Genomic DNA, 9273 nt, shown 5'->3' with positions numbered 1-9273 from the left:
GTGCACACACGCATTTCTACAACGTCCCGCAGTGAGCTTTTATTCTATAAAACGTTTTTAAAATCTACTTTATAGCTTGTAGTAACTCACGGGAGGCTTCTTTTATTTGATTTGTATTCATAATCATTTTTATTTTTCGTCAGAATGGTGCATTATTTATCAATTTCTGTTCTCAAAAAACAGTGCAATTGTGTGTAATACAACTGTGATTTGTATTAAATTACTTTGTAGGCCAATATTAGTCATTTAAAACATATACAATGATGATAATGATGGTGAAAACCACTCCCCCCACTGGCTACTGACTGTATTTGAAATGCTTTTTGTTTAATAGTAATAATAATCATTTTTATTATAACAACAATAAACCAGAAGAAGATTCCGTAGTTACCCCGGCAACGTTACGTCGCGCTTTACGTTAACGTGACGCAGCCACATTACCCACAATCACCTCACTTTCATTAATTTCATCCGATTTAATCTGACAACGGACAACAGTAAGTATCTAAAATCAAGGGGAGTTTATTTCTTTAAAACACGAAATAATATTGCTTTTATTTATTCCACTGTAGCGCAGTCTCTATAGCGTTTCATTCCTGGATATTAGTTTGAGTTTTGTAGTGTGTTTAGCAGGGGCGTCGCCTGGACCTGGAAACATTCGGGGCTTAGCCCACAGTGGCGCTACAGTCGAATTTTCTACTGCAAGACTCCCCACACGCACATACACAATTGCGCCATCTGGTGTCACAAACGTGTGCCTGCATTAGCTTTGTTACGGCAATGGATTGTGGGAGATTCTCATAACACGTTAGGATCTCTTGAGGGTAAGGTGCCTGTATTATCTCGGTGGACAAAATGTATGTTTTTATTTTATAAGGACAATAACGTACTGTTGTGTTTGTTTAGTTTAATGTTAATTGTTTAATGCTCACAGTCACAGCAACATGTTTTTAGTGTGATTGGCTATTTGTTTTATATGATTTATCAACGTGATCATCAATAGCTAATCTGAGCACCAGAACCCAGCTCACGAGTCCTTTTATGCTGTCCATTGAAATGCAGGTATGTGAGTTTTGTACACCAGTTTATTTATGTTTAATGTTTCACATTGATCACTGGATCGGTTCGCAACCGAGTGTGAAGCGGCTGGGATGAGGATCAGCACCTCCAAATCTGAGGCCATGGTTCTCAGCAGGAAACCGATGGACTGTCCACTCCAGGTAGGGAATGAGTCCTTACCCCAAGTGAAGGAGTTCAAGTATCTCGGGGTCTTGTTCTCGAGTGAGGGAACAATGGAGCGTGAGATGGGCCGGAGAATCGGAGCAGCGGGAGCGGTACTGCAGTCGCTTTACCGCACCGTTGTGACGAAAAGGGAGCTGAGCCAGAAGGCAAAGCTCTCGGTCTTCCGGGCCATTTTCGTTCCTACCCCTCACCTATGGTCATGAAGGATGGGTCATGACCGAAAGAACGAGATCGCGGATACAAGCGGCCGAGATGGGTTTTCTCCGCAGGGTGGCTGGTGTCTCCCTTAGGGATAAGGTGAGAAGTTCGGTCATCAGGGAGGGACTCGGAGTTGAGCCGCTCCTCCTTCGCGTCGAAAGGAGCCAGTTGAGGTGGTTCGGGCACCTAGTTAGGATGCCACCTGGGCGCCTCCCTAGGGAGGTGTTCCAGGCACGTCCAGCTGGGAAGAGACCAAGGGGTAGACCTAGGACCAGGTGGAGGGATTATATCTCTTCGCTGGCCTGGGAGCGCCTTGGGATCCCCCAGTCAGAGCTGGTTGATGTCGCCAGGGAAAAGAAAGTTTGGGGCTCTCTGCTGGAACTGCTACCCCCGCGACCCGACCACGGATAAGCGGGAGAAGATGGATGGATGGATGGATGGTTTCACATTGCTCCACATGATGCCTTGACTACAAAGTCTTCCATGTTTCTACGCTTCTTCCTCTGTGTCACAGTTTCGGGAATATCAAGATCATTGCACAGGGCCTTGGTCTTGTCATAGACCTCATGTGCTTTCTCGTTACTTCGGTAACTTTTCAGTGTGTTCTCAACTGCTGTTTTGTAATCTACTGCCTGCACCAAGTCAAGTGTTTCTTTCTGCAGGTATTTGTGCAGAACCTGAGTGGTTGAGAGCAGTGTCTGGAACATGACAGCATGTAGATGGTACTGAATTTTCAAAGCTTGCTTTCCAGTCCCTTTGCTAGAGGGGCTAAAAGGCTCCCTAAAGTCTTGATCAAAGCAGGAGGTTTTTGACATGCCCAGCGAACAAGTTGTTTGTCTCCTACCTGTTTCTGAAATGTTTGCAATCTCTGATGGTGGACAAGAGATGTGGAGAAGAAAGAGTAGAGACACTCCAGTAGATCAACGCAGGTATGTGAGTTTTGTACACCAGTTTGTATAAGTTTAATGTTTCACATTACTTGTGAAAAATATACTACCACTATACGATCACTGATGTTTTGTTGTTGACTGGACACTTATTTTGTAAAAGAGATAGCATGAGAGGATCTCTTAAGCAATGCAGCTCACGTGTCCTTTTTATAATCTGTCCATTGAAATGCAGGAAAGTAATCAGCTCTGAGTGATCTGTTGCCGAGGGGACAATACACCGGAGTTACATAAGTGCAATGAGTGCTATTTTGGGGGGAACTAACCTCCTCTGGGGTCCCCCAGGAAGATTTTTTTTAAATGTTGAAGTTAAAAGCATCAATCTTGTGCGGTTTGAGAGCAACATTAAGAGATATGGATACATCTCTCAACACCCATATGTCAAAAAGAAATCAAAGAATCAGAATCAGAAACGGGTTTATTATTTAAAAAAAAAAAATGGTTAACCATTGACTCTTGTCTGTTCTGGTGTTCCTGTTCATTGTTGTCTCCATTGTCGTTCTTGTCTGTTGTATCTCCTTCTTGTGTGTCCCTTTCTCCTGTTCTCCTTTCTTCATCCTCTACTCTGTTTGGCTCATCTGTGATGACTGTGTAGGTAAACACAAACAAGTATGTAAGTCAATCAGTTTCCAGCTCTGTCAAATAAATGAATTTCAAGATACACAAATGTGTCTTTATTAAAATGAGTGTCACCACACTGTCACAAAATGTAATACTAACTAATTGAAAATAGTTAAATTTACATTGGAAACCTCTCGTAGATATCACTATTAAGAGTAGTTATCTGCCAATAGGACAGAATCATTCCTACAAATGCAGTTTGAGTAATTCACTTAATATATTCACTTAACACTTTAATATAGTCATTTTCACTTAATACTCTAATATAGTCATCTTTCTGCTTTCAACACTAAGGAAAGCTGTACAATTTGACATGATAATGAGGAAAAAAGGCCTCCGACAATGCAGATCATTTTTTGATCATATCAATTTTAAGATGGGGGTCAAGGCTTAATATTTGGGAGCATAGTGTCCCTTGCCCCCTTTCAGGAGCCCCACTGGATTAGCTTTGATCTGAAATATTTGTATAAAAAGCTTGTTAGCTGGCTGTCCATCTCATAATGAAACTAGTTGTCAATAGGACATTTCATTCAGAAGAATTATAATTTCATGCAAAAATCTGTCACAAAAAGAGGTTGCACATTTAAATGCAGGTGTTGTTATGGCAACGTCAGTGGCCAAACAGCCACATTTACTGCTGCAAATACTTCAAACATGCTGTCGACACGTAAAGCAGTGGCAACTATGCCACCATTTCAGCTGACTTTTCCTCAGAAATACTGTCACATAATATCCATATATTTCAGTGCTAGGTTGATGCTTAGCTAAGCTAACTATGAAACACTTTAACTGACAGGACTCAGGATCAACTGTGTACTGTAAGGTAGCTTCTAGCTTCATGTCGAACAGTAAGTCAACATTTCCCAGAGAGTTTTCTTTGAAATCACCAAGTAACGCTAAAAAACAGGACATTTAGATTGTATAACAAAGTGTTTATTTAATATATCTGGCTAGCTATAGCTACTTGCTAACGGTTTAGCTTACCCGCGCGATTCAAAGTAACGTCAACGTAGCTATAATTTATGCTTTGCTTACATGTTCGCATAACTTGTAAGTTTACTGACAGGTACATACCTTGTTCACCTGGCTCAGGTGGTGGCTCTGGGGTTGTTGTGAGAGCCACCACCTGAGAATTGCCATCTTTTTTATTAAAAAAAAGTCTAATGTCCATCTTCAGAATCTCCGCGTCCGGGGCTGACAGTTTAAAGTTTAAACATTGTCACAGAGGAGAGGTACGTACCTGTCAGCCAATAAAACACGTTTATTTCCATGCAACTCTCTGATTGGTTTGGTGGTGTCTTGCCTCTGTTGCATTCACTGAACACGGGAAATTACAATCATGCCGTCCTCTAGGTAAAGTACGGTTCATGTATTATATTATTGAGGGAGAATTTGTCCGGGGCTAAAGAAAAAACATCCGGGGCTAAAGCCCCGGATGCCTACCCCAGGCGACGCCCATGGTGTTTAGCTTTTACAATAGGCCAACTAGCGGCCACGTTCAGCTAGCCTCCGGCCTTCCGGTCAACGTTTTGAGCTGGATAGCATTTATAGTTTATACAGCTAAATTACATTAGCTGTCACCGGCACAGTTGGATAGTGGAGGTGCGTGCTAGAAAAATATGTTTACATTTATGTATTTGCACATGTGTTGTAAAGACAGTGTTCAACACAGTTTAATAGTGGCTAATGCATCGGCTATGGAGTGGAACAAAATGTGGAACTGGAGTTTTCCAGAGGATTTGACTGGCCACCCAATGTCCCACTCTGAATCAGAAACACTTCATTGATCTCCGGGGGAAATTGGGATTGTTACATTGTAGAATTTAAATATATAGTAGGAGATATAAGAAAAACAAGTGCATAATATAACAATATGCACAGTATAAATGCATAATGTATGCCAGAGTATTGCTCAGATGAATTATTATTGCATCGGAGAAAACCCATCTCGGCCGCTTGTATCCGCGATCTGGTTCTTTCGGTCATGACCCATCCTTCATGACCATAGGTGAGGGTAGGAACCAAAATGGCCCGGTAGACAGAGAGCTTTGCCTTCTGGCTCAGCTCCCTTTTCGTCACAACGGTGCGGTACGGTGCCAGAGTATTGCTCAGATGAATTATTATTGCATAGAGTATTACACAGATGTTACTGTTATTCTAAATAATCCTAATCATGTTTTATTTTTTTCTGTTTTACAGCTTCATTACAACACTTAATATCACCAACACACACATATCCACACACACACACATATCCACACACACACACACATATCCACACACACACATATCCACACACACACATATCCACACACACACATATCCACACACACACACACATATCCACACACACATATCCACACACACACACATATCCACACACACACACATATCCACACACACACACATATCCACACACACACACATCAACACACACACATATAAAACCAACGGCACTTTTAAGAGCCACTCTTTCTCTCACTGTCTCTCTTTCTATCACTCTCTCACTTTCTCTTTTAATCACTCTCTCACTTTCTCTTTTAATCACTCTCTCACTTTCTCTGTTAATCACTCTCCTGTCTTTCTCTCACTCTTCATGTTGTGTATTGTTTGTATTATTTGTATGCCATGTCCCTCAACCCTGAAGTGAGGGTCTTGAGGATCTCAATGAGGCCACGGTGCACATGGCTGCATTGATTAGCGAGGCTCATCTCCTTGAGGCCAGGGTGAGGCTTTTCATGATAAGCAAATACCCAAGTCTGTAATATAATCATTGCTATTGCTTTTTATTGATGTCATGTAAAGGGACAGTTAGTCCTTTTTATGCAACCGTTAAATAATTGCTCAAATATAAGTGCTGCTGTCTTATGTTGTATTACAACTTTGTTGTTGATCTCAACCTCTGAAAAAAGATAGACTGCCATGGCCACGGAAACCCCTGCTCCCTGCGGAGAAAGAACAAGGCAGGAAGAGACCTCTTTCTAATCCAGTGGTCACGCAGACGTGAGAGACAACGGGAAACACAACGCCCCGCATCAGGTTAGTTCTTTACTATATCATGATTTCTAAGAATAAAGATCATTCATAACAAAGTTATTTTGGTGTACACAGAATGAAATGATGTCATTTAAAGATACCTCTTGACAAATCTGTTGCAATGTTTAAAACATTTCCAAATGAAATGAAGATATTTTAAGAGCCTGTGATGAGAATCCTTGCCTGTGTTGTATTTTTAAATGTGTACCTCCATTTGGATAAAAGTATGCCAAATGTAAATTGTCATTGTGATGCTGTGGTAATATGTTCTTAGTTTCATTACCTACAGTCCTTACAGAGCATTTTCATATTACAATGAATTGGTGTCCTTTTAGATTGATTGAAGGGTTAAGCAAAAAGGAAGTCTCTGCAGCTTCACAAGCCAGAAGAGACGATCCTGTGCACGAGGAAGGCCTTCAGCTAGAACATCAAGAGTGTAGTCTTGGTGAGTATATTGATTATAACAGCAGTTGACTGGCACTACAGTTTTTCCCAATGTTTCCATTTTTATACTCATCTAGTTAATCATAATAAAGTATTGAGTATTGACTGTTTCATGACAAGTGAATGCATATTTGGTATAAGTATCACTTGCTAATATTGCTTTGGATGCATATGATGATTCATAGCATGTTGCTATTATTAGTCCGCATATCTTTTTCCAACTCAAAAGTGGTTCAGTATACTACCTTAATATCCGTCATACCAGTTTTAGGGTGGCGGCTTAACAGCTGTTTTATTTTTTAGAAACTCATCTTTAAGAGTTAAGGGACGCCCTAACTGCAGTCCAGGTTCCGGAGGCAACAGACGGACCGGTTTCTGCCTGGGCACAAAGGCAGCTTCTCACAGATGGGAGAATGAAAACAGCTAGGCCAATGCTTTTTAATGCAAAACTCTCAGCTGAGAGAATAGCCATTCAGAAGTGCCACAGATGCTGTGCAGAAGAAGCGGCTATTAGGTGCCTGGACTGTGTTCCACATGGAGTTCCTCTGTGCAACCTGTGACATGGAGGCCCACAAGAGGAATATCTTCCATGACAGAGAGGCTGTGTTCAATGGATTTCTGGAGCCCATTCCCCGACAACTGCTGTGGTGGTGGATGAAAATGGCCAGCCTCAGTTTTGTGAACAAAGTATGTAAAGGTTAACATTACATTACAATGTCCCATTATAATGTAGTTCCCAAAATGAAGTGCGAATGGGAAGTGTACATAGCTGATTGAAAAAAGTATGATTGGTTTTGACTAGGGCTGCAAGGTATGTGGAAGTTATGCAACATTTTATTGAATATCTTTATAATCTGGAGAATTAAGGAAAAACTGTAAATACACCCTTCCTAATTTATTTTCTATATTGCAGTATGTCAACTGCCTGTTCCTACTCCAAGGTCAATCTGTGAATGCTCTGATGACGTCACAGTGACTCCTTGGAAGCATATTTCTGTGGTCACCATCAACGGTATGTTGTTCTGAAAGCCCTTCTTTTTGTACAAGTAGTATTGTACGGCAGAGTTTTACCACTTTGTGCAATGCAAAGATTTGTATCACCTGGTCATTTTCAGACAACACCCAAATGCCATGTCAAATAGCTAATATATCATATATGCAAATCTATGTATAAAATCCAATATTTTAAGGCAAACTCACAGTTTAATTACCGAAATACCTTTATTTGTTCACAGGACGATACAATGCCTGCTTGCCTCGGAAATCCTGTCCATCCTGCTCTGCAGAATGGAGTCCTGAGGTTAAAGACCTGCTTTTGTATCGGTACTGGCCAGCTAGCACCAGCTGCCAGACGCTTTACAAATATGATGTGTTCACCTCATTGGAGCACATGAAGGTGACAGCACCAGCCGTGTCCAGGCAGGCATTTCTGAAAATGTTGGAGCACAGATCTGTTCAAGCTGGACGGGTAAATCTGAATCACACGGAAACATACAAAAAGCAATATCATATTACTGTATACCATATCATAAATTGTTGGCATTGCTTTCAAAACAATTACTAATCCACTTTTTTAAAATCAATATACAGACAGGTATTATCTGTGCTGATACATTTCAGCGAAGCTTCTTCGAGTTTAGCTTCTGTCAGTACAAACAAGAGGATATGTGCCAGGTCCATCACTTGGTTTGTCCAGCATGTTCTCCAGACATGTGGGCTGTCTGCTGGGATGGAAACCGCAAGCATTACCGCTTTTCCAAGTCAAAAGGGTGTGTATAGGTATTAATGAAAATGATAAAGAACACACCGCTAATACAAATAGTAGCCCTTGGGGTTGTGTTTGAGTAGCCATAACAGACATTAAAACAAATCATAGTAATGTAGTGCTTTGTGAGTTTCATTATTGACTTGTATGTTAACTTATCATGGACAGGACTGAGGAGCCGCCAATCTATGAGGGCTTGTTCCTGGCCAAGGTCAACATTTGTTGACCTTGTCAGAGGCAACATGAAAAGTGTACGTTTTTGTTCTTATTATGATAGTTGCAGTTACACCTGTGGTGTTCTCTTTTATATATGTCAAAACTTGTGTGTAATAAACTGACTTTATAGGGAAATGACAGTGCCGTCTGTGGTACTGCCAAATTCACCGCTGGCAGAGAGATGTGAAAAAGGTCTGGTGCCCAGATAGACGAGGAGTTTGCAGGTCTGTATCTGTAAGTGTGTCTGTGTGTGTATATGTGTTGCTTCTTGAGTCTGGTCTCATTATTTCAGTTTTAATAGCAATCCAAGTCTAAGTCTTTGTAAGAATTGGAAGCATTAAACACTTTTGATTGTGGAGCGGAATTGATCCATCCTTTGTAGCATCCAAGTGATATTTGTTGTTAGAGCCACCTAGATGACAGAGTGCTTAAGCCAGGCCTTGCTGTGTCAGTTTATTATTAACAACTAGATTTTCTTCTGATTAATCAGACATGGGTTTCTCTTACGAGGACTGAACCACTTCCGTGGAGAAATATATACGCGTACCCAATGTTTCTCCAAAAAGAGATGTCCAAGAAGGCAAATGTTGACTTCTTCTGTATGGATGTAACATGCAGGTAATCCTCACTGTCATATTGCACATCCACAACAATGTTTAAAATGGCCTATGCCTCAGCAGTCATTTGAGATGATATTGATATTGTTGTCATGTCAATTAAAAGTGTATCTTTGTAACACTCAATCACAAAATGCTGCTCCTGCTTCTTAGGTACTGGCCATACCTTAATAAAATAGCCGAGGGA

General features: G+C 41.0%; 1 long non-coding RNA gene across 1 annotated transcript; it reads left to right on the top strand.

Annotated features, from left to right (window-relative positions):
• Nucleotides 1–6865: 6865 nt before the first annotated feature.
• LOC117557367 lies at nt 6866–8649 on the top strand. Its single transcript, XR_004570698.1, has 6 exons — nt 6866–7175; nt 7402–7500; nt 7724–7956; nt 8079–8257; nt 8422–8504; nt 8600–8649. It is a non-coding gene; the product is annotated as an uncharacterized LOC117557367 (long non-coding RNA).
• The last annotated feature ends 624 nt before the right edge of the window (nt 8650–9273 follow it).

This window comes from Gymnodraco acuticeps, unplaced genomic scaffold (genome assembly GCF_902827175.1).
Source record: "Gymnodraco acuticeps unplaced genomic scaffold, fGymAcu1.1, whole genome shotgun sequence".
NCBI classification, from domain to species: domain Eukaryota; kingdom Metazoa; phylum Chordata; class Actinopteri; order Perciformes; family Bathydraconidae; genus Gymnodraco; species Gymnodraco acuticeps.
This window is presented reverse-complemented; position numbering and strand designations above follow the sequence as displayed.